This window comes from Spermophilus citellus (genome assembly GCF_964194105.1).
Source record: "Spermophilus citellus genome assembly, chromosome: 8".
In the NCBI taxonomy this organism is placed as follows: Eukaryota; Metazoa; Chordata; class Mammalia; order Rodentia; family Sciuridae; genus Spermophilus; species Spermophilus citellus.
In genome coordinates this window covers 2,083,999-2,105,591 of record NC_138189.1, presented here as the reverse complement: position 1 = coordinate 2,105,591, position 21,593 = coordinate 2,083,999, and the positions used below count along the sequence as shown (strand labels likewise).

Below are 21,593 nucleotides of genomic sequence, written 5' to 3'. Positions count from 1 at the left end.
CACAGGGCCTTTGGGAGCTGAGGGTCTTGTTCTTGCCTCCCGGGGTCCTAGGGCATGATCCCACACCAACTCCACCTGCCATCAGGCACCCAGAAAGGGCAGCTTGGAAGCAGAAGGAGGCAGCTTTTGTCCCCCAGGCTATGTCCACCAGCCAGGCTGCCAAGGCCCCACATGGCCAAGACCACCTGCTTGTCTCCTGGAGGATGGAAGCTTGAGTCTGATGCCCAGGGCCTCCTTAAGGGGGCACAGTGCTTCAGGCTTCTCCAGCCTGTGCCAGCTTTCATGCCTTGGGTGGCCAAGGGCAGCCTACACCTTTAGTAGAAAGTTGGGCATGACAGACAGATGGCAGGGGGTGGGCACAGGAGGGTCAGCAGGGAGGACCCCTTCCCGAGTACTTCCCTCTGCAGCAGGGTGGAGTTAGAATGGCAAGTAAGGGCTCCTGGGCCACACAACAGCCAGGACCAGCCAGGGAGGCAGTTCCCAGGAGAGGGGGCACCAAGGAGTGTGCCCCCTCGCAGAGCTGGGAGAAGCTCACAGGCCAGGAGGCAAGGAGGCTGGGGAGGCCGCGTGACGATCTGGGATGAGAGCCCCCAGGAGATGAGCCAGGAGCCAGCCAGCCCTCTCCAGGATGTGCCACTCTCCAGATCACAGAAGGATGAACAAGGCCTGTGCAGAGGCAGGAGCCAGACCCCCTCTCCCCGGGCCTCACTTTATAAACACCAGGAGGTGGAAGTGAGCAGAGGCCCACCCCCACCCAACCCCCCCAGACCCCCACCCTGGGTGCAGCATTGTGAGGCTGGGGCCACAGCCGGGAGGAGAGAATTAGGCTGCATGAGGGACCCCCATGCAGGGCAGGCCCATGTTGGACCCCCTCCCCAAGTCCTTCCTTCCAGAGGGAGGCTGGGTAAGGAGTCCCAAGCTGCTATGTGGCCTCTGCAAGCCCCTCGGCTGTGGGCCTCAGTTTCTCCAAGAGCCCTCCCATCTCCTCCCAAGGCAGAATTCATTTAATCCCTGCAGCAAACAATAATGTCATTCCCACTCTTGAAGCCAGAGGATATTCAGAACCCAGATGGTGACTCCGTGACCTTCGCCCTGGGCTGGGGACCATGGAGATGACCCACACCGGCAGAGACGTGTGTGGCTGGGTGGCAAGGATTGAGTGAAGCAGCTGAGTGCCACACTCCATCCTCCCACCCTTGGCTGATGTCCCAAGCTGCCAGGCTCAGAGACCGCCTCCCGCCCCCGGGCACAGCACACTTACCAGGTGGTAGGAACTGACAGGAGGGCAGGGCAGGGGCTCAGAGTCGGCCTGCAAAAGAAGAGGGCACGCTCACGCTGGGTTCTGAGGACCTCTGCCTGCCAGTGCGGTGGTGTCTGCTGCAGGCACAGCCCGCCCTGCCCTGGCACCTCACGCCTCGCAGCCCCGTCTCATCTCAGCACCCACAGCCCGAGGCTGGCCCTGTCGCCGTCTGCACTCAGCTGCGGAGAACACTGAGGCTCAGAGAGGAAGGCGCTTGCTTGGCCCCCAGTCAGGGACCCGTGGCAAGGAACTGGGACCCACTTCCTGGCACCCGGGGCCCCTGCCAGCCTGGTACCTGCTGGCTGCCTACAGATGTGAGCATGCCAAAGGGCCTTCCAGGCACAGGGAGGGTGGGAGACCCCCCTGGGGAAAGTCAACCCCTCCCAGAGGGCCTGGGCCCGCCCTGGGCCACCAGCGCCCAGGCTCTTGCTGGCCAACCCCCTCCTGTCTCTAGCCTCACTCTGCCTGCTGCCCAGTGAGGCAAGACTCAGCATCCTGGAAACTCAGTCCTGGAAAGAGGGAGGGAGTGGCCCAGAGGGCAGGGCCCTGCTCAGGTCCTGGTGGCACCTGGACTGAATGGTGGCCCCACTGCAGATATGTCCACCTCTGACCCCATGGCCTCCAGATGTAGTTAAGTGAGGTGTCACTCTGCCTGAGCCAGATGGGCCCTAAATCCAATGACAACCATCCCAGCACATGAGCGGTGAGGACGGCATGTGATCATGGGGAAGAGGCCGCAGTGATGTGGCTGGGAGCCCAGTAGCCACAAAAGGCCAGCCTCCCCCAGCAACTGGGCAGACAGGGACAGTCCTCCCCGGAGCCTTGGGAGGCAGCGTGGCCTGCCTCTGGCTCCAGGAATGAGAGAAGTATATCTGTGTTGCTCCCTCCCTGGGGGTCGGCCCTTCTGGGCGTCCCAGTGCAGATCCACAGAGGCCTCTCCGAGTCCCTTCCCAGCATGCTCAGCAGCATCTCTCGCATCTGACCACACCTCCTGGCCTGCCGTCAGGGAAAGGCTCTGTGAAGCTGTGTCCAGCTGGGCCGGGCACCCTTGAGCTGGCCTCCCTGATGTCCAGCCACCTGCCTCCCACAGCTCTCATGCTGGTCACCAGCCCAGCAGGCCACTCTCGGCCCACCCTCAGCAGACTTGCCCACCCCTCGCTGGCCTCCCTCCCCGGCCCAGCCAGGCTGCTTTCACTGTGGATAGAGGCCAGGCTGCTTCCCCGGCCCTGCTGTCGGGGTGAGGCCCCTCACCTGTCCCGCACCCCTGGCGGGCTTCATTCAGGGCCACACTGCCCCTTCCCAGCACCTACAGTCTCCACCCAGAAACTGAAAGCCCTTGTCCTTTCTGGTGGAACCATCTAGAACCTCACCCCTGCTCTGGAATCTCACATCAATGGCATCGCGCTGCCACCAGTGTCACCGTAAGGTGTCCATCCTTACTCATGGGCCTGGGTCCACCCAATCCCTAGAGCCCAAGAGGTGGGTGGATGAACAGATGGAAGACAGGCTCGGTCCCAGGTGAGGCCACACCTCTGCTCTGCAGTGACAGCATCCCCGGAGCTCAGAACGTGGGGGCGGACCTGTGTGGTGGGACTTTCGACAAGAGTCTTTCAAGGGACTGGTGTCTGGTGAGGCTGCAGCTGACGCCCTGCCCTGCCTCAGGACCTCTGCTGGGTGAGACAAGCCACCAGATGGCACTGGTCGGTGTGCCAGGCTGCTCACTGAACAGTGGAGAGGTGCCAGTACCTAGGAGTGGTCTGGTCTCCCCAAAGACAGTGTGCTTGGGGTCCAGATGCCCCGGGGAATCCCAGGGCCACCCACCGTGGAGGACATGCCACTCCCTCCCCATCCAAGGGGTCAGGGAACTGAGGGAAGTGTAGGAAGAGGGCCTCTGGGGGGCAGAGCCCAAGCAGGGGACATGGCTGGGTCTTCTACAGTGGGACGCTCTGTCCTCGTCCAGAAGGGACCCACCAGGGCCTTCCTCTGCCAGGCCATCTGATAGTCCCCAGGGAGCACGCCCTCGTCTCCCTGGCTCACTCGGTGCTGAGCTCTGTCCTGCCCGGAGGACTGCGTGGTGGCTGCAGGGAGATGCCAGGCCCAGCTGACGACCGGTGGCAGTGGCCTGAGGGCAAGATGGGGCTGGTTTGGTGGGGCAGCTGCACACCCCAGCTGTTCTCCCACCTCCCACAGCAGCCAGAGGCAGGGTGCAGGATTCACACTCGAGTTCACCACAAACACGGGTGTGTTTCCCTTCAACTGCTTGAGAAAAGCCCCCAAGTGTGGCCGTGGGCCCCCCAGTTCCCACAGAGCAGCCTGCCCCTGGGGCTCACTGCCCGCCACCTGAGCCCCAGCCCAGCACAGGACACTCCGTCCTGCTGGCCCACGGTTCCCCTTCCAGAGTGCTGCTCCACCTGCAGGACCTCGGTGGGCAGGCGGCACAAGGTGCAGACCCGACTCAGGCCCCTCCTCCCAGACCTGCGGCCCACTCTGGGCCTCAGTTTCCTCGTCTGATGAGTAGGGCTGACAGCTCCAGTATGGGCCACCTGGCCGAGAGGTAGGTGGGCTTACTCCAGGGACATCTGACCCCTGGCATTCCACTGGCAACACTGTCACCAAGCCAGTCAGGGGGGGAGGACCTCAGAGTCCAGCAGTGCTTCCTGTCACACCCTAAGGGCTGGCCCATGGAGGCGCCATCAGCCTCATCCCCACGGGTCAGAGCTCCATTCAAACATCCCAGCCTTGGTCCCTTGTCCGCCTCCACCCTCAGAGCCGGCCACTGGGGCACCACCCTCCCAGAGGTCCCTCACCCAGCCCACTGCCCTGTCTGTGGGACCTCCTCCCAGCTCCCGCCGCCTCCACGCTCCTCTTCCCACCCTTGGGCTATGTCCCACCCTGGCATCAGTCCTTGGGGACAGGGACCTGTCTGTCTTCTGTGCGTCCCCAGAGCCTGCACAGTGCCCTGCGAGACACGCGTACCAGGACTGGCTTGCAGCACGAGCTCAGGTCACCTACACTCCAGCAGCCGGTGCCTGTGGCGCCCAGTGCACAGGGTCACTTGCCAAACGAAATCAGTCATCCAGCCCAAGTACCCCCACTTCTTCATTCCAGGGGAATCTGTCTGCACCCAGGAAGCAGGGCTGGGCCCCGGGTCACCTCTCCAGCCTCAGTGTCTGCATTGAGAAAGCAAGGGCAGGACGTTCCCTTGCCGGGACCACGCACCCGCACCCTCAGCCTGGCCTGTTGTCTCCGGGGCTGTGGCTGAGGCGAAACCCGCAGGCACCTTTGTCAGGAGCCCCAGAAGGGGACAGGGAGCCTCCTCTGAGGGCAGAGAACCCACAGTCCAGCTTGCTCTCCTGCAGAGGGGGCAAGAGCCACCACACCCTCCTGGGACACCTGCGACGACATCAGTCATGCTGGGGACAGACTCTCCACCTGCTGAGGCCAAGGCACAGGGGTCACTTTTTGAGGCAAGGCAGCTGGGCCAGGGAGCCCCAGGAACACCCCCGGGCCAGGAGGCAGCTTGGCCCTCAGTTGTCAGCCGCCAAGGCGAGCCCTCTGCCCTCCCAGCGGGGACTCTAAGGCTGAGGCAGAGCGGGCAGCCACCCTGGCCACCAGCCAGCATGGCTGGAGCCACCCACCCACTGGGACCGCGCGGCCCACACCATGTCCTGGCCCTGCCCAGCCTGGCTCTCAGGACCCAGGCCTCGGTCTCCTGAACCATGGCATCCAGGGCTGCCAGCCCAGCCCAGCGGGTCCCACACTCCAGCAGAAGGAAGTGCCACGCACACGGGCAGTGCCCGACAGCCGCAGGGCAGGGTGCCACACAGGACCAGGGGGCTTCTCACCACAGTGTGCAGTGGGCCTGTCTCCCATAAGTGTTTCCCCACACCCACGCTCCCATGACACCAAGACAGAGGCGGGCAGATACCACACCCTGCACCCCAGCATCCAAGCCACTGCCATCCTCCATCGGGGGCTACCAATCTGCTGTGGAAGCAGCCTCTTCTGACTCATAGCCTTGTGACATCCGTTCTGCCAGACACTGACACGTCAGCCAGTGATCTGAAAGTCATCTTCTACATGAGCTAGCCAAGCAAGGAGATTACATGGGCAGTGTCTCAAAGGAAGGCTTTTGCAAAGGTCCTGGGGTCAGGGAAAGAGAAGGTGCGTAACTTCAGACATGAGGGAGAGAGGTGGGCACATCAGAACCACTTGTGAAGGCCATGACATGCCCAGCATGGGCAGATGGGTGCTCTGACTTGCCCTGGCTCAGCTCCTGGGCCCAGGCTCCACGCAGGCCTGGGTTGCATCCCTGCTCTGCGCCCTGTGCTATGCGCTAGACCAGCTCTCCTCACTCCCCAAGTTCTTCCTCACCTCTAATGGGCCCGATGAGGCTCATGGGGATTCTGCCACAGGCAGAGCCAGCATAGTGCAGGGTGCCTGGTGAGGGGAACCCTGCTGAGCCCCAACCCCAGAGCAAGGGACAACAAAGGGGCACACTGTACGCAGAAGCCAAGAAGCTCATGCCCAGTGTGCCGTGGGGAGGGGGCGTCGAGGTGCAGCCCACTGTCCTGGCCAGAGCCCATGGCAGAGGTCAGGTCGACCACAATGGGGGCCCTGCCTGGGCGCCGGCTACCTCTAGGGCTGGGCCCTGCATGAGCCCTCCACACTGTTGCCACCTGGGGGACATCCCAGGGCAGGTGCAGGGCCACCAGCTCCGACCTGGGCCCACCTGCCACCTGCTGCTTGAACACGACACTTCAGTCTCTCCTGTGCCGTGGCAGCCTCCTTCTGGCCCACAAAGCCACCTCCGCTCCTCAGAGCTGCACCCGCAGTATTTCACCAGAAGAGCTCATGGACCAGGGCCCACGTCACCAGACGTGGCCCCCAATCTCAGCTCCTCCTGGCACCACTATGTCCCCAGGTCCTTCGCTTGCCCAGGAATCCCACTCAGTACCCTATCTGTCCAGAGGGTGTTCCGGCCCACTGCCCGCAGGCCCTCCAGGGCTGAGTCAGCAGAGCAGGGCCCTTCCCTGCGCTCGCCCGCTGGTGGGTAGGTGTCTTCTGTCGGGACCCCTGGCTTTTCCCCTCTTATCTCTGACACCAGTATCTCAAAACTGTTTTCAGGGTGTTCTGTCCATGTTGACGTGTCGGCCAGTTGGCACTGGATTTATTGCATTCCAGCTTCTCTGTCTTTTGTTATATTTGTTCCTTAGTCTTGTAATGTGGCCCAGGCTGGCCTTGAACTCCTGGACTTAAAGGACCCTCCTGCCTCAGGTCCCGGAGCAGCTGGGACTGCAGGTGCACACCTCGTGGGCTCTTGGGAGCCTCGATTTCTGTGCTAGGCTGCGTCTTACACCCTCACTTCTGGGTCATCTAAGACCCCTGGAGGGGGCTCAGAAGCCAGGCCAGCCCCTCCACGGGAGCTGCAGTGGAAAGGAGCCACGGAAGCCGGGGCACTGGCTGGACAGAGGAGCTAGGAGCTGGGAGGAGCACAGGAAGAGGTGCTGAGAGGCCCAAAGCAGGAGCAGCAGGCCAGACCCCAGGTTGGGGAACTGAGAGAAGCCTGTTCCTCTGGGAACCCCAGAGCCTCCCGGGCCTGGTCAGTGGACACGATGACTCACAGCCACTGGCTCCTGCCCTCACCCTTCAGCATGGGCCCCAGACATTCCCAGGCACCCTCACACTGCTCCATTGTTCAGAGGTGCTGTGAGGACAAGGGCTGGCGGCGGCCCAGGTGGGCAGGAGAGGAGCCCAGCCCCCAGTCTCCTCCAGTGAAGTCTGGCCCAGTCCTGGGACAGGAGGGCATGGGTCTCCTCCTCCACCAGCTCCAGCCAGCCCCCTGCCCTGTCCACCTTCCCAGGCCAGGCCCCTGTGCCCAGCCCTCCTGCTCTGAGTGCCCACCTTAGACACAGCACCAGGGGCTCTCACAGCAGCTGGGCCTGTCCTCAGGGCTCAAGGTCCTTGCCTGGTGCTCTGCCACACTGGACATTTCCCTGACCTCCTTGTGCTGTCCAAACCCACAAACTCCTGCCTGCTTTTCTGTCCCCAGCTCAGGTCACCCCGAGACTCCTTGATGCCTGTGGTCAGGCCAGGTGACAATTCCCCAACACAGTTTCTGGGCATTCCCAGAGCCTGTTCCCTAGAGAAGGTTCTCCAGGCCTGGTCCTTCGTCAGAGATGCAGATGTGTCCAATCAGGGACCCTGACCACATCAGGGTCATAAGACCCTGCAAACCTGGGCTCTCTCATCTATCTGCCCATCTATGCTGTACCCCCAACCCACCCAACATGGGAGCCTCAGAAGGCATCACTGGATTCCCCAGGTGCAGGGCCTGGCTGGCCAGGTCATCTGCCCAGTGGGACCATCTGATGTTCAACAAAGTACTGGTTCCCCAAGGCCCAAGGGCTACAGGTCAACAGTGGAGCCTAAGGTGTGGGGTGTGGCCCCCTCCTCCCCAGGAAGACAGCCAGGGGCCAGGCCACCATCAGTCAGCAAACCAGCCATCTGAACTTGGGTGGTGGGGGTGGCTGGCCCGGGGACAGTCAGAATCTCCAGGGCCCAATGTCCCTCCAGTCTCAGCAGAGTCAGCCTCCTCATCCCATCCCCAGGGGCCCCTCTTTGAGGTCCCTAATCCCATCCTGGCCCTCTGAACTTCCTACACCTATCACCCACAGGCCTCCAGAGGCCCCTCACTGCACAAGCCCCTTCTGGGTCTCCTTGGGCCACTTGAGCCACTCACTGCAGGGCCAAGGTCCCTAAACCCCAGGGGAGATTTGAGAACAACCAGCCCTGCTGGGATCTCCATGCCTTTGGCCCACCCGCCAGCTTCTATCCCTTCTCCCTGACTCGGCCTGGGCCCTCTTCCTGCTCCCCAGGGCCCCACTCAGAGCACCACAGGGCACCACCTTGGGTACTGCCTCTGAGGAGGCTGGTGCAGGCCCTGGAGTGGGTCTTGTCCTACTTCTTGGGACGGCAGCCCTGGAGCAGCTGGCCCGGAGGGCCCAGAGGGCAGGAACCCTGGCCTAGGGGCCCTGCCCAAGGGGAAGCTCCTTTCACAACCCTCTTCCCCAGCAACTTCCTGCCCTTGGAGTGGGTATGTCCAACACTGGCCAGAGCACGTTGCCCTCTTGGTCACATCCTTGAGAAAATGGGAAGACGGATCTTAGATAGTCCCTTCTCCAACTGGCAAACCTTCAAAGCCAGGCCTGAATGGCAGGTGTGCTCAGAGGTGGGCTCTGTCCCTCCCCAACTTTATATCAAGTGAAACTGGGGCCACAGGGGGTGCAGCCAGGCCAGGGCCCCTCCTCCTCTCGGAAGCCGCCTCCTCAGGCCTGCCACACCCCACCTCCTAGGTGGTCTTCTGGGGTCTGGAATGGAAAGAGCTTAGTTGGAGAGGGCCCCTAGGAAGATCTGTCCAGAGATTCTGCCCCTATAGCCTCACCCTGGAATAGTTCCCCCACATGTCAAGGAGCTGTCCTTGGGGGTCCTAACCCTGGAGGCTGCCAGGCACAAAGTGCTGGGTAAGGTACCCCCAGAGCCATCCCTACTGGGTGGCGTTGGATAGACAAGGAGTAGGATAGGGAGGAATTCATGGAGGAAAGTGACCAGTGGGCACAGGGGTGCAACCTGAAGCTGGGTAGGTGAAGATGACCGGTGGCAGGGACTCCAGCAGCAGGTTGAGGCCCCAAGTGCCCATCAGCTCCAGTGGGCAGGGAGGTCTCATGGCTTAGTGCCAACTCTGAGGCCTGCTCTGTGCACAGCTGCCAGTGGTCACTATCATGTGTCCAACCCCCGGCAACTGAGTGGGCAACCCCACCCCTGGAAACCCCATGAGCCGCACTTCTGTCCCTGTCCAGCCCAGATACTGCAAAGGGTGCCTGCATCCCATTACAGTCACCTCTGTGCTCCTGGAGGTTTTACACAGCAGAAGCTGATGGCAGAGGAAGCCACTTCCTGACCTGTGCAGAGGGGATTCCATCCTTTGCCCTGCTTGGTCAAACCCACCCAACTAACTGGCACATAATCCCAACTACTTGGGAGGCTGAGGCAGGAGGGTCCCAAGTTCAAGGCAACTTAATGAGACTCTGTTTCAAAATAAAAAATAGTAAGGGCTAGGGGTGTAGCTCAGGGGTAGAGCCCCTGGGTTCAATTCTCCAGTACTGCAAAAATCAAACACCCAGCTGACTGCTGCTCTGCCTGCCAGCACCAGTCTCTACACACACGACCTGCCTAGCCAGAGGAGGACCAAGAGGGACAGTGCTAGCCGCTGGCTCCTCCTCCTCCAGAAGGGACTTCCCTTTCTGGCCTCACATGGGAGGGAGGAAGCAGCTAGGGTTAGGGAGACAAGATGAGGCTACTTCCTGGCATACCTCTGCCCACTCCAGCCCAGCCCTGTGCAGGCTGTGTCCCTCACCTGTCCATTCAGGGTCAAAGGCTAGCTCTTCTGGCTCCTTTTCCACCACTCCTCCAGTGGTTGCAAATCCCACTTTTCCTGGCACCTACCTTGAGTGCCAACTCTTTAGGACCCAACACCCAGGACCCCTCTATGGCAGGCGGCTCAGGAGAGGCCAGGCTGACCCCAATCCTGGCCCCAACACACCTTTCCAAAGGAGAAAGGAAACATTTCCCTTCAGGGTGGGACCACCCGGAACCTCAGGCTTGGCAGCTCTCTCCCCGCTTCCTTTGCTGCACCGCTACAGGGGCCACCATGACCAAGCCCCTGAGTGGCTGGGTTCCTGCAGCCAGGTAGCAGCTGGAGCCGGCAAAGGGGTGGGTCCTGTGATGGAAACTTGGAGAGCTTCACACAAGGCGGTGGCCACAGTACAACAACCTGTTTTGATCTGGTTGGAAACCCCGCCAACCTGGGCAGGCGCAGCTTCCAGGATGATGGGGTGCATTTGTCTCCAATGCCCCGTGGAGAGCTGAACACGGGGGGTGGGGGGTTGGGGGGGGCGAGCCTGGCAGAGGGCTGTGCTGCCTGCTGCTTGCTTCAGGCCTGCAGGAAGGTCCAGACCGAGGAGGGAGGCTGGGAGGGCCTTTGTCCCCTGGAAACCTGCAGACACTGCAAGGGCTGGGCACTCAGAGCCTGTGTCACAGGAGTTCCCAGGCAGGAGGGGAGGGCAGACAGGCCACCACACACAGTGACCACTGCCTGGGCCAGGGTAGCCAAGGAGGGTCCCCTGAGCACTAAGCAGGAAGGACACATATCTTGAACAAAAACTGCTTCTGACCGGGAGAAGGGCAAAGTGAGCCAGACAGGCGGAGCTGCTACCTGTGGGCCTCGGCCAGCAAGTCCTGCCCTCTGGCCTGTGGGCCTGTCTGCTCCTGCAGCCTGGGCCTCATCCTGAACGGGTGCACAGGGAACCAGCACAGAAGGGCACAGGGCTGCAGGAGCTCTGCCCAGAGGCAGGCCGTGGTGCTGCCCTATGCCCAAGGCTGTGAGGCAGAGCCAAGGTCCGCCCCAGCATTCCGCCCCACACTGCCCTTGACTTCTCCCACTTAGGTTAGGGACAGCCAGCAGTGAGGACCAGGTTTTGGTCAACCCCTACTCCTGGCTCAGGCAATGGGCAGGGCTCCAGCGGCAGGCCAGGGAATAGGGACAAAGGGATGGCTCTCTAATACCACAGAACATGACACTAGAGTATAAGGCACCTGTGCCCAGGCTGGAGACACTCCCGGAAATGGAACTGCGCACCCATGCAGGTGAAGGGTAGGGAGGCCCCGCCAAGCCTGAGGATATGGCCTTGGTGGGCCTCTCACCGAGCCTGTGCTGCCCACAGGGAGGACTCCTTCATAGCATCTCATTTAATTGTTCTGATAATCCCATGAGTCAAACCTGATTGAACCCCATGTCACAAGGCACTGGAGGGCAAAGACACAGGCTGCTCCCAAGGCCGGGAACACAGCTCCCCGTTGGTTTCTGGGAAAAGCTCTGTGTCTCACATGCATGGCTCCTGCTCTGAGACTCCGCAAGGAAGGTGCAGGAGCCGGCACAGCCCTCTGCTACTGAGGGAGCACAACCCTGGCCATGCTGAGCACCACCTGGAGCAGGCGTGCTGGCGGGGGCTGCCCCACCCTGGGCTCAGCAAGCGCACAACAACCTGTGATTCACCGGAAGCAGAGGGCACTTCTCGGAATCAATGTGGCCACAGGGAATGGGGCGTGGATACCATGAAGGTGTCCTGCCATTCCCTCAGGGCCTGAGATCTCCCCAGGCCACTGTCACAGCCAAAACCACATTCTTCCTGGAGGCCAGTTGGCAAGGATCAATTAAGTATGACTGGAACCCACCAAGCCCAACCCTTGTGGGACAGCCACCTCTGGACCCTGGGGCTGGCGATTCCATGGGGGGCAGAGGGGGGGCTCTGGTGGCCTTGGAGCTGTAACCTCAGAAGTTGCAGTGCCTGGGGAGAAGGAAGGAGGGCGGGGAGGGCAGCTGGGGCAGTTCGGCCCCTCCTGGAAGTCCACGCAACCTCATGCCCAGGAGGACCTCACTCTGAGCCAAGCTGCCCCGAGTTGGCCCTCTGTGTCACAGGCCACACCCCTGGAGCTCATGAGCAGCTGGGAGCCTGGTACTGAGCCTGAGTCCTGCAGTGTGGCCCAGGCCAGGACTGCTGCCCCTGTTCTACAGTCCAGAAAACAGGGTGGGAAGCATCATCTGCCTGGAAGGCTCAGGTCTCCTGGACCAAGGCCCGGAGGCATATGCTTTCTCTGGCTTCATCCTGTCCTCTCCCTAATGGTAATTGGAGGGATCCAGAGGCCTACTCTGAGGAGAGGACTCCAGGATTTGGAGGGCTCTTTCCACTGATCCCCAGGCCCCTCCACATCTTTGCCACATCTGGTGTACACAGGCCACTCCACTCACCTGGATTCATTATCACTCCCTGCTTTGGCTCAGCCCATCCCTGCCTCTGTGCCTGCCCACCCTGCTCCAAGGCCCTCCTCCTGCCTGCAGACCTCACCTTCCCCAGCTCCCCAGCTGCCCACCTCTGCCCAACCACCTACTCCCTCCCCCCAGTACCACACAAACCACCTGAGGTTATCAAAGAGCTGAAAGTGCCCAGGACTTTCTGAGGCCACTGGCCAGTGAGAAGAGGGCAGGGTCTGCCACAGTCACTGACCCTTGGTGTCTCCACAATGGAGCTTTGAGGAAAGAACCGGGGAGGTCCCAAGTAGCTCCCCAACACCAGCCACTCTTTATGGAGTGAGGGCTTTGCCCACATCAGGAACCTGGAAGCCTGCCCTTTGCCCCAGGCCTCTCCAGGCTTGGCTCTTCACCTACTCTAACCCCAGCTGGCCCTGTCTGTCCAGGATACAGAGCAGCCTAGGACCAGAGAAAGCACCCTCAGTGGCTCACAGTGACTCCATGCCAACCATATGCCACCAGCAGTCCTTGGTGCTCAGACACCCTGAGCTGGAAGCTCACCACTTGGTCTTGCAGATGAGCCAATGGAGGCTCAGTGTGGGAGGCTCCTAGGCAAAACATGCAGCTGGCAAGTAGCCACCCCTGGACTCAAACCCAGCTCTTCCTTCCAGACCCTCTGTGGCCAAGGCTGGCTATCTTCTCTCTCCTGACCCTTGGGCCTCCCATCTGTAGACCTGCGTGTGTGCTTGCCTCCAAGTGGGGGTGCTAGTTGGGGCTGGCTCATCACCCTACTTCCTCTGTCCATGTGAACAGGAAGGGCCAAAGCAGACCTGCAGCCCATGATCCCTTCTTCTGTCTCCCTCAGGCCAGCCTGCTTAGTGAGCTCCTCCCTGCCCATTAGGCCCAGGGGACTCCACAGAGAGGCCAGGTACCCTATCATCACCCTTTCCCAGATGATCCTGCTACCAGTTCTGGACTGGACTGCCCACCTGTCCATCCTTCTGGCCTGACCATCTCCAGGGTGTGCTCCAACATGGGGCAGGGAGCCAGTGGGTGCAAAGGGGGCAGGAAGGGGAGGTGAACAGAGTCCTCAGCCCTTTGGAGCCTCCATCCCAGGCCTGCTTCTGCCAGCAGAGGAGCAATGGATGCGGGCCCCAAGGCTGGGCTTCCACTGGGGCCCTGCCAGGGTGTCTGGGTCAAGGACAGAGAAAGCAGTGGAGCTCAGCACTCCCTCTGACCCTGGGGGCCTGAGGCAGCCTGGCAGTCTTGCCCAGGTCACTTGGAGTCATGCCAGGCTGACCTGAACCAGGAACCTTCTCCCAGCCCAGGACAGCACCCAGGGCTCTGCCCTCAAGACCGTTGTGAAAAAATTCCACACATTTCGTCATGGTCGCAGCAGAACATTTCCTGAGCAGGGTCCTGGCTATGAGCACAGCCTGCAAGACCACACACCCTTGTTCATGAGGCAACCCATCTGGAGCACTCACTGGCCTCCTAGGGGCACTCGGCATGGTCGCTCAAATGGGAGGCACTACTATCAAGGAATGAGCACACTGAGCACACGCAGGGTGGTGGAGGGGGCAGCACAGGGCTCGGGCTCTCCACCCCTCCAGAGGGGGCGAGGCCCCGAGCGGAGCAGGCTGGGCTGCCGGACCGGACCGGCACTCCGACACGCCAAGCTGCCAGCCACTCGGCCATCCCCTCGGAGACTCAGAACTCCGCGCCAGGGGGGCAAAGTTTGGATGACAGAAAGAGATGGGAGCAAACCCCCACCTGAGCCTGTGGAGGTCCCGCCAGGTGGTCGCGCGCAGGGGACCCAGCGGCAGGCAGTTGCCAGGGAGGCGGCGGGAACGCGGGACAGACGCGACACACTGTCCCCACCCTGGGCTCCGGAACCGAAACCCAGCTCCGCGCTTCCTCCGGCAGTGTCCAGGTCAGTCCGCGCGCCGGGGCTGACCGCCCGGCTCCCGCCCCGCGGCAGGACCCGCCCCGGCACCCGGCCAGCCCGGGGGACGCGTCCGCACCCCGCCCGCCAGGGCCGGCCGGCGAGACGCGCGCTGTGCCTTACCGCCGAGTTCTCCTCACGCCCGGCGACCACGTCCGGGTAGCGCTCGGCCGGCAGCCGGCGCCGCAGCTCCGGCCCGCTGCCAGGCGCTCCGCCCGCCGGCCCCGCGGGTCCCGCCGCCCTGCCCTGCAGGCTCCGCCTCCCGGGGGTAAACCCCGCCCGGGCCCCGCCCGGAAGCCAGGCCCCGCCCCACTCCTCTCGGGCGCCCCGCCCCCTGGCCTCTGGGCCCAGTCCTGGACGACACCGCGGCTGAGCTAGCAATCCCGGTGGTTCTGGTCCTTCCACATCCCGCCCCCGCCGAGAGAAGAAGGTGGGCACTGCTTAAGCACAGGGTCTGCGTCCGACACACAGGAGGTGCTCACTAAATGCAGGCGCGAGACCATGACAACACAGTGCCAACCTCCTGCGTGTCTTCCCCCATGACATCCCCGCACCTTTCGAACCTGGGGGCCCAGCTGGAGGAGGCCTGGCCACCTCTCAACCCTTGATCCTGACCCTGGGGGAGACAGCGACCCTGCCTAGTGGGTCCGACTCAGGTCCAGAGTCAGGATGGGGCACTGGGGAGGGCTGGGGAGGGCTTTCTTGTTCTTGTTTCCAGACAGCCTCCAGTACACTTCTCAGCCACTGCAGTAAGACATCAGCTGGGACCAGGGCAGAAGCACCAAGGCCTCTCTGCTGCTGCCCAGGTGGGGAGGAGGTGGGGCACAAATCCATCTGTAGACCCAGATAACCCTGTTTAGGGGCAGGAGTCTGGGGGAAAGGGGTTTCCTAGGAAGAAATGACTTCCTGGGAGAGCCCTCAGGAGCAGGCCAGTGTTGGAGAGGAGGTGTCCTTGGGCGATGAGTGAGGCATGCTGAGCTGGCAGAAGACTGGAGCCTTCCACTGAAGCCACCTACTGCTTAAACTTGATCTGGATGGGGACTAGATCCTGAATCCCAGAGCCCAGGAAGCTGTGAAGAAGGACAGGATATGGCCGGTGGCCATGGAGCAGGGGGCAGGACAAGGGGCTAGGCCCTACCCAGATGGGAGGCCAACCAACATCTGCCCTGATGTGCTGGGCCTGAGGGACCCAAGTGTGGCAGGGCAGCAGAGACAGGGACTGGATGGCCACTCCAGAGCAGGCAGGGACAGGGGCATTCAGGGGCTGACTAGCAGCAGGTGAAGGACGGGGTGAGAATGGTCCAGGCTGAGACACCTGAGGGCCTTGGCAGACAGACTAGATCAAGGGGAAGTCCAGGATAGTAGCAGGACTGAGAATGGGCCCAGTCACTGTTCACCTATCCCAAGGTTGCCCAGCACTGAAGTTCCCAGTTCCAGAAGGGGACACTTGGTTCCTGGATATACCTCCTTGCTGGTGAGACACACTGGAGTCAGTCACCTTGGAGGTTCTGACCACTGGGCCACTCCTCTCCTCCCATGCAGCCCAACCCCAGCCTGGAGGAGGGAGCCCTGGCTGATGCCCAGGATGGCTCATAGAAGCCGTCAGAGTGAGGAGCTGCAGGAGGCTGAGGCCCAAGGAGGGGGCATTCGGGGGTTCCAGAGCCGGCAGGACAGGCATGGGTGAGGAGGACTTAGCCCCCATCGGGGAGGGTGTGCAGGATGCAGGTCCAGTACAGTGAGCAGAGGGAGGCAAGGCCCCTGGCTGGACAGAGAGGGACCAAGCCTCTGCAGAGCACCGTGGGAAGGGCACACAGGTGAGGCCCACAGGGATCTGGTCCCCCATGTGCCTGTCCCTGGCATGGATTTGAATGATGGGTTGTGCCAACAAGGTCACCTCACAGAGGCAGGCCTATGTTGGCCCAGGCCACTGCTACACCACAGGGCTAAACACCTACCCAGAATACAGTAGGAGCTCAATAAATGGTTGATGGATGAATAATAGATGAAGCCAAACCTGAAAAGCTCAAAGAAAGGCGAGGTTTCAGTCAGTGCTATCTAACTGGGTTCCCGTATCCAGAGGATGCTGGGTCTATGAACCTGCCCTCTCACTTGTTCCCATCCACAGGATGTGCCCACGGTGGACCAACCACCTTCTTACCAGGCTGCCTCACCTTGGCAGGGCTGTTCCTGGGTAGGGCCAAGGTCAAAGTCTGCTGGGTTAGGGACAGCAGGGGCAGGTTCCCACCCCAGGGGAGGCTGGCAGGAGTCATGCTGGGAACTCCCTGGCCATCAGGGAGCACTGAAAGGATGAGAGAGGCTGAGGGTGAGCTCACTGGGGGACCATCTACCTGGGAAGAGAAGTCTGGGAAGGAGGTGGCCCAGTTGTGAGGACAGGGTCCAGGGCTGGTCCTTTGCCAGGAGACTAAGCTAAAAGCACACACACCAGGGATCTGGCCCAGGCAGGAGCTGCCCTCTGGGCCCCTGGCCTTCCTTAATCCCAGACCTTCCCACTGTGGCCCTCTCACACTGGTCTTGCCCTGGCTGGGAAGAGGTGAGAGCAGCAGAGGGGACAGGGTCAGAGGGTGGTTCACGGGAACCTGTGTGGCAGGCCAGAGGTGGGGAGGCTATCGTGCCCAGGTCTGCTCAGGTCTCAGCCCTACTCCAGGCTCGAGTCCCTCTGCCCTCCAGGCCCTCCTCTATGCCTCGTCTTGCTGCCTGAGGCTGCCTGATGCCCACCCATGTCCTTCCCTGGGCCAGGGCCCTGTTGGTCAGCTCTGGGTCCCCAGGCTTGTTCAGCCCAGGGTCCTGCTCAGAGTCTGACCTGGTGGTCAACTCCAGCTGATGTGCTCTCGTGCCTACTGCTTCCTGTGCCGAGGACAGGCCTGGCTTCTCCACCAGCTGACAATGTCAACAGAGGCTTTCTGGGGACAGTGGGACCAGGCTGGGCCCGACGACCTCTGCAGCTCTTCTGGCAGGAGCTCAGCCCTGGAGGGCAGAGAGCCAGAGCCCTATAGATCAGGCCCCCTAGGTGTGCAGAGCAGCAGTCCTCAGGCTGCGCCTGCCCCCGTGACTCCCTGAGTACAGAGCAGCAGTTCCCAGTTCAGCCCCCCACATCTTCTTCTCTTCCCCAAGTGGGACTGCCCGGCACCCCTAGCCCTGGTTGGCTGCTGGCTTTGCCCTCCAAGAGGTTTGGTTGGGTCAGTTTTCTATGTAAAATGACAGGGGGAGGCACACCCTCCTAGGAAGTTCTGTTTAAAAACACCAACCCCGTGGGTGGAGGCCCGGCCCACGCACATGCCCCTTTTCTATTTTTACATCTAAACCCGCCTGCTCTCAGGCCTTGCAACAACCGGGTCTGGAACATGAAAGCAGCCTGTTCTATTCTGGGTTGAGCTTCCGGCCCACGGTGGAGGAGGAGAGTTTGCACACACAGAAGGCTTCTCTCCCCTCCACTCCCCCCCACCTCTTGACACCCTGTCATCCACGTGACCTCCAGGAAGGCACTGGGGTCTGGAAGGGGAAGCCCACAGAGCCAGGGTAGGGGAAGCCTTGGTCTTCCCTGCGTGAAGGTCCACATCCTCTCCGCGGCGTCCACCAGCCACCCAGATCTTTCCCTAGCTAGACCTGGACAACAGGCTCTGGGACAGGTGTGAGGTGGTTGGAGAGCCGGCAGCGCCCTCCCGGGAGGCTCCATGGGGTGCAGAGCACCACTTTTCAGGCTGTGCCTGACCCGTCACTACTCCATTTTGCCTCTAAGTGCTGACTCTAACTGGAAGATTCCACACCTTGTTGTACAAGTGAACAAGCACCATCTGCCCAGCACCACCGTAAGGCACAAACTGGTGCCTGAATTACTTCTTGTGATAGTAAGAATGACCACCTGTGGACTTATCAAGTTGTTCAGAAGCACAGGGTGCGTAGATGCATCAAATTCATATCAGAAAATCCAGGTCCACAGGCCACATGCTTATCAGACACTCCAGACCACCAGTTGATACAGCCCCCTCACTCACAGCCTGTAAAAGGAGGGTCATCCCGAGACTGGCCAAGCGGCACTCTGACCTTGTCACCTGGTCACTCACCATGAACCTTGCCCAGGAAATCGCCATTGCCATGGGGACAAACCTCCAAATCTCTGGTTTACATTGAGGAGTTGGGGTCTGCACCCAGGAAGTCTGTCTGCAGAGCCCATGTGTGGCTCAAATTGACCCATACAGAAGAGGGGCTGCTTTTGTTTATTTCATTCTGTAAAAGTCTGAAGACCGCTTATCTCATTCTTTTTTTTTTAATATTTTTTAGTTGTTGATGGATCTTTATTTTATTTATTTGTATGTGGTGCTGAGAATTGAACCCAGTGCCTCACACATGCCAGGCAAACACTCTACCACTGAGCCCTAGCCCTCAACTGATTCTTTTTTTTTTTCCTTAATATTTATTTTTAGGTGTAGATGGACACAACACAGTGTCTTTATTTTTATGTGGTGCTTAGAGGATCGAACCCAGGTCCCACCAGGCCACATGCTTATCAGACACTCCAGACCAGGAGCGCTAGGGGAGCGCTCTACCCCTGAGCCACAATCCCAGCCCAACTGATTCTTTTTTTTTTTTTTTTAAAGAGAGAGTGAGAGAGGAGAGAGAGAGAGAGAATTTTTTTTTAAAGAGAGAGTGAGAGAGGAGAGAGAGAGAGAGAGAATTTTTAATATTTATTTTTTAGTTCTCAGCGGACACAACATCTTTGTTGGTATGTGGTGCTGAGGATTGAACCCGGGCCACATGCATGCCAGGCGAGCGCGCTACCACTTGAGCCACATCCCCAGCCCCCAACTGATTCTTAAATAATGTCAGGATGCCTAGCTACGATCCGGGGAGAGATCCTCAAGTAAATCTCAGCCACTTCAAAGACTTAATAAAGATCTCAAAAACATATACTAAAAGAAAATACAGATGGCCACATGTCACAGACATAAGGTGGCCTGTTGTGGTGCAGTGACCACAAGTACAGATGACCAACTTCAGAGTATAAAAGAAAGAGCCAGCAGATATGGTGACTTGGATGTGACCAGAAAAGAAAAGCGAATACAAAAACACTTAAACAAAGGGATGGAGGTAAGGTTAAGTGGGGGAACGCACACACACGCAGAGTGGCCCTGAGGCACACGTGTTCTGGTCCTGCTGAGTAACCAAGGCAAAGCTGGGGGCAGCCCCTAAGTGTAGCTTGCATTTAGTTTCTGCTTTGCAGGAGGGTGACAAGTGCATGTCGTTTGAAGAGTTCCATGGTTCCATGAGTCTTTCAAAATTATACACAGCACCCACCTGCCTGGGGTCCATGGCCAGAGGTGTCTCCTGGCGCTTCTGCTACCTCCAGATGACACGCTCGCTGACACGCTCGCTGTTGCTGCAGCACCTTCACAGTGCCCTTGGCTTGGTCCAGGATCAGGGCGTGACGTCATCATACCACACCAATTCTTTTCATTGTAACTCTCCTTTCCTGCTCACCTTCTTATTTTCGCTGGAATTAATAAATGTCATCTTAATTTGTTTTGCTTTTTTACTACTAATCCAACTCCAAATTCTGCCAAGATTCTGTTCAAATCTCCCAAAATATTCCAGCATATCAGATATTCTATCAGTTCCGACTGGATTTTCTTTCTAAGCTTGGACACAGCCTTCACCTGGGACCTCCCTTGGCCTCAGTAGCATCCCCTGCTTCCAGATCCTACCACTTCCCCTTTCTTGGTTCACTCCCTCTTTTTTTAAAAAATTAATTTATTTTTTTGTTGTAGTTGGAAACAGTACCTTCACTTGTTCGTTCATAAGTGGTGCTGAGGATCAAACCCAGGCCTTGCTCATGCTGGCCAGCGTTCTACCGCCGAGCCACAACCCAGCCCTGGCTCCCTCTTTGTGAGGGACACAAGTGGCTTTCTGAGAAAGGGGGAAGGGAAGCACTTTCTTTGAGGGACTTATTTTTCTAAAAATATCTTTCTTCGACCCTCCCTGGGGATTAATAGTTTATTATGTGTGAATTCTAGGTTAGAAATAATTTAACTCAGAATTTTGAGATCTTTTATTCATCCTCTTTTGAGTTTCTGCCTTTCTGTGGAGGATCCTGGTGCCACTCTGGGCCTGGTCCTCTGTACAGTCCCTGTTCTCCCCCTGACTCCAGGGTTGCCTCTGGTGGCCCTTAAGCTAAGTGTGCAACTCTGCTCCCCTGGTTTGAGCACTCAGTGGAACCTGGAAACTGGGTCAGTGCCTGTGAAATGTTGGGGGATTATTTCTTGGATGGTGTCTTCCCTGCCCTTTCTAGACCTTGTGTGGAGGGGTTAGACCTCCTTTTACTGGTCTTCAAATATTCCACTCTCCTTTTTTCACCTTTTTCTTTTCTTTTTTTCTCTCCTTCCTTCTTTCTCCTCCCTCCCCTTTTTCAGTACTGGGGGATTGAACCCAGAAGTTCGCTTTTTATTTTGAGATCTCAGACTTGCTATCCTCCTGCCTTAGCCTCCCAAGTAGTAGCTGAGATTGCAGGCATGCTCATGATGCTGATATTTCTCTCATTTTCAATTTTTTTTCTTTCAATTCTGTTGCTCTACTTTCTTTATGATTTCTTCAATCTTATTTTTCAAACCTTGTACTGCATTTTCAGTTTCTATCACTGTATTTTTAATTTTCAACAGCTCTTCGTATTCTCTAAATATTCCTTCTTTCCAGTGCCCAGTTCTTTTTTCATGAAAATGTACAAAATTTTATGCTTCCTTCTTAAAGATATCAATAATCACTGGTGCATTTCTGTAATCCCAGCTACTTGGGAGGCAGAGGCAGGAGGATCACAATTTCAAGGCCAGCCTGGGAAACTTTGCAAGACCCTATCATTTTTTTTTGGTACTGATCATTTAACCCAGGGGTGCTTAATCACTGAATCACAACTCCAGCCCTTTTTATTTTTTTTTTTTATTTTGAAACAGGGCCTCTTAAATTGCTTAGTGCCTCACTAAATTGCTGATGCTGGCCTTGAATTTGTGATCCTCATGCCTCAGCCTCTGGAGTTGCTGGGATTATAGGCCTGTGCCACCATGTTTGGCAGTAAAATCCTATCTTTTTTAAAAATTTATTTATTTGTTATACATGACAACAGAATGCATTTCAATTCATAGTACACATATGGAACACAGTTTTTCGTTTCTCTTGTTGTACACAAAGTAGAGTCACACCATTCGTGTCTTCATACAGGTATTTAAGGTAATGATGTCCATCTCATTCCAACATTTTTCTACCCCACGCCCCCTCTGTTCCTCTCCCTCCCCTTTGAACTTTAGAAAGTTCCCCCATTCCTCCTATGCTCCCCACTCAGGATCAGCATGCACTTATCAGAGAGAACATTCAGCCTTTGGCTTTTGGGGGATTGGCTTCACTTACTTGATATTCTCCAACTCCATGCATTTACCTGCAAATACTATGATTTTATTCTCTTTTAATGCCAAGTAATA

The 21,593-nt window shown here is 58.6% G+C and overlaps 1 protein-coding gene across 2 annotated transcripts in view; it reads right to left on the bottom strand.

Annotated features, from left to right (window-relative positions):
- Positions 1-14,386, bottom strand: part of SH3BP2 (SH3 domain binding protein 2) — a gene marked incomplete at its 5' end in the record, with an annotated part of 33,508 nt that extends 19,122 nt beyond the window's left edge. The window contains 2 exons of one of the 2 annotated variants that reach the window (XM_081304216.1): positions 1,262-1,309; positions 14,236-14,376. Of the gene's footprint in view, positions 1-1,261; positions 1,310-14,235 lie in introns of both variants that reach the window. The other variant, XM_081304214.1, reaches the window with a different exon arrangement.
- Positions 14,387-21,593: the final 7,207 nt, after the last annotated feature.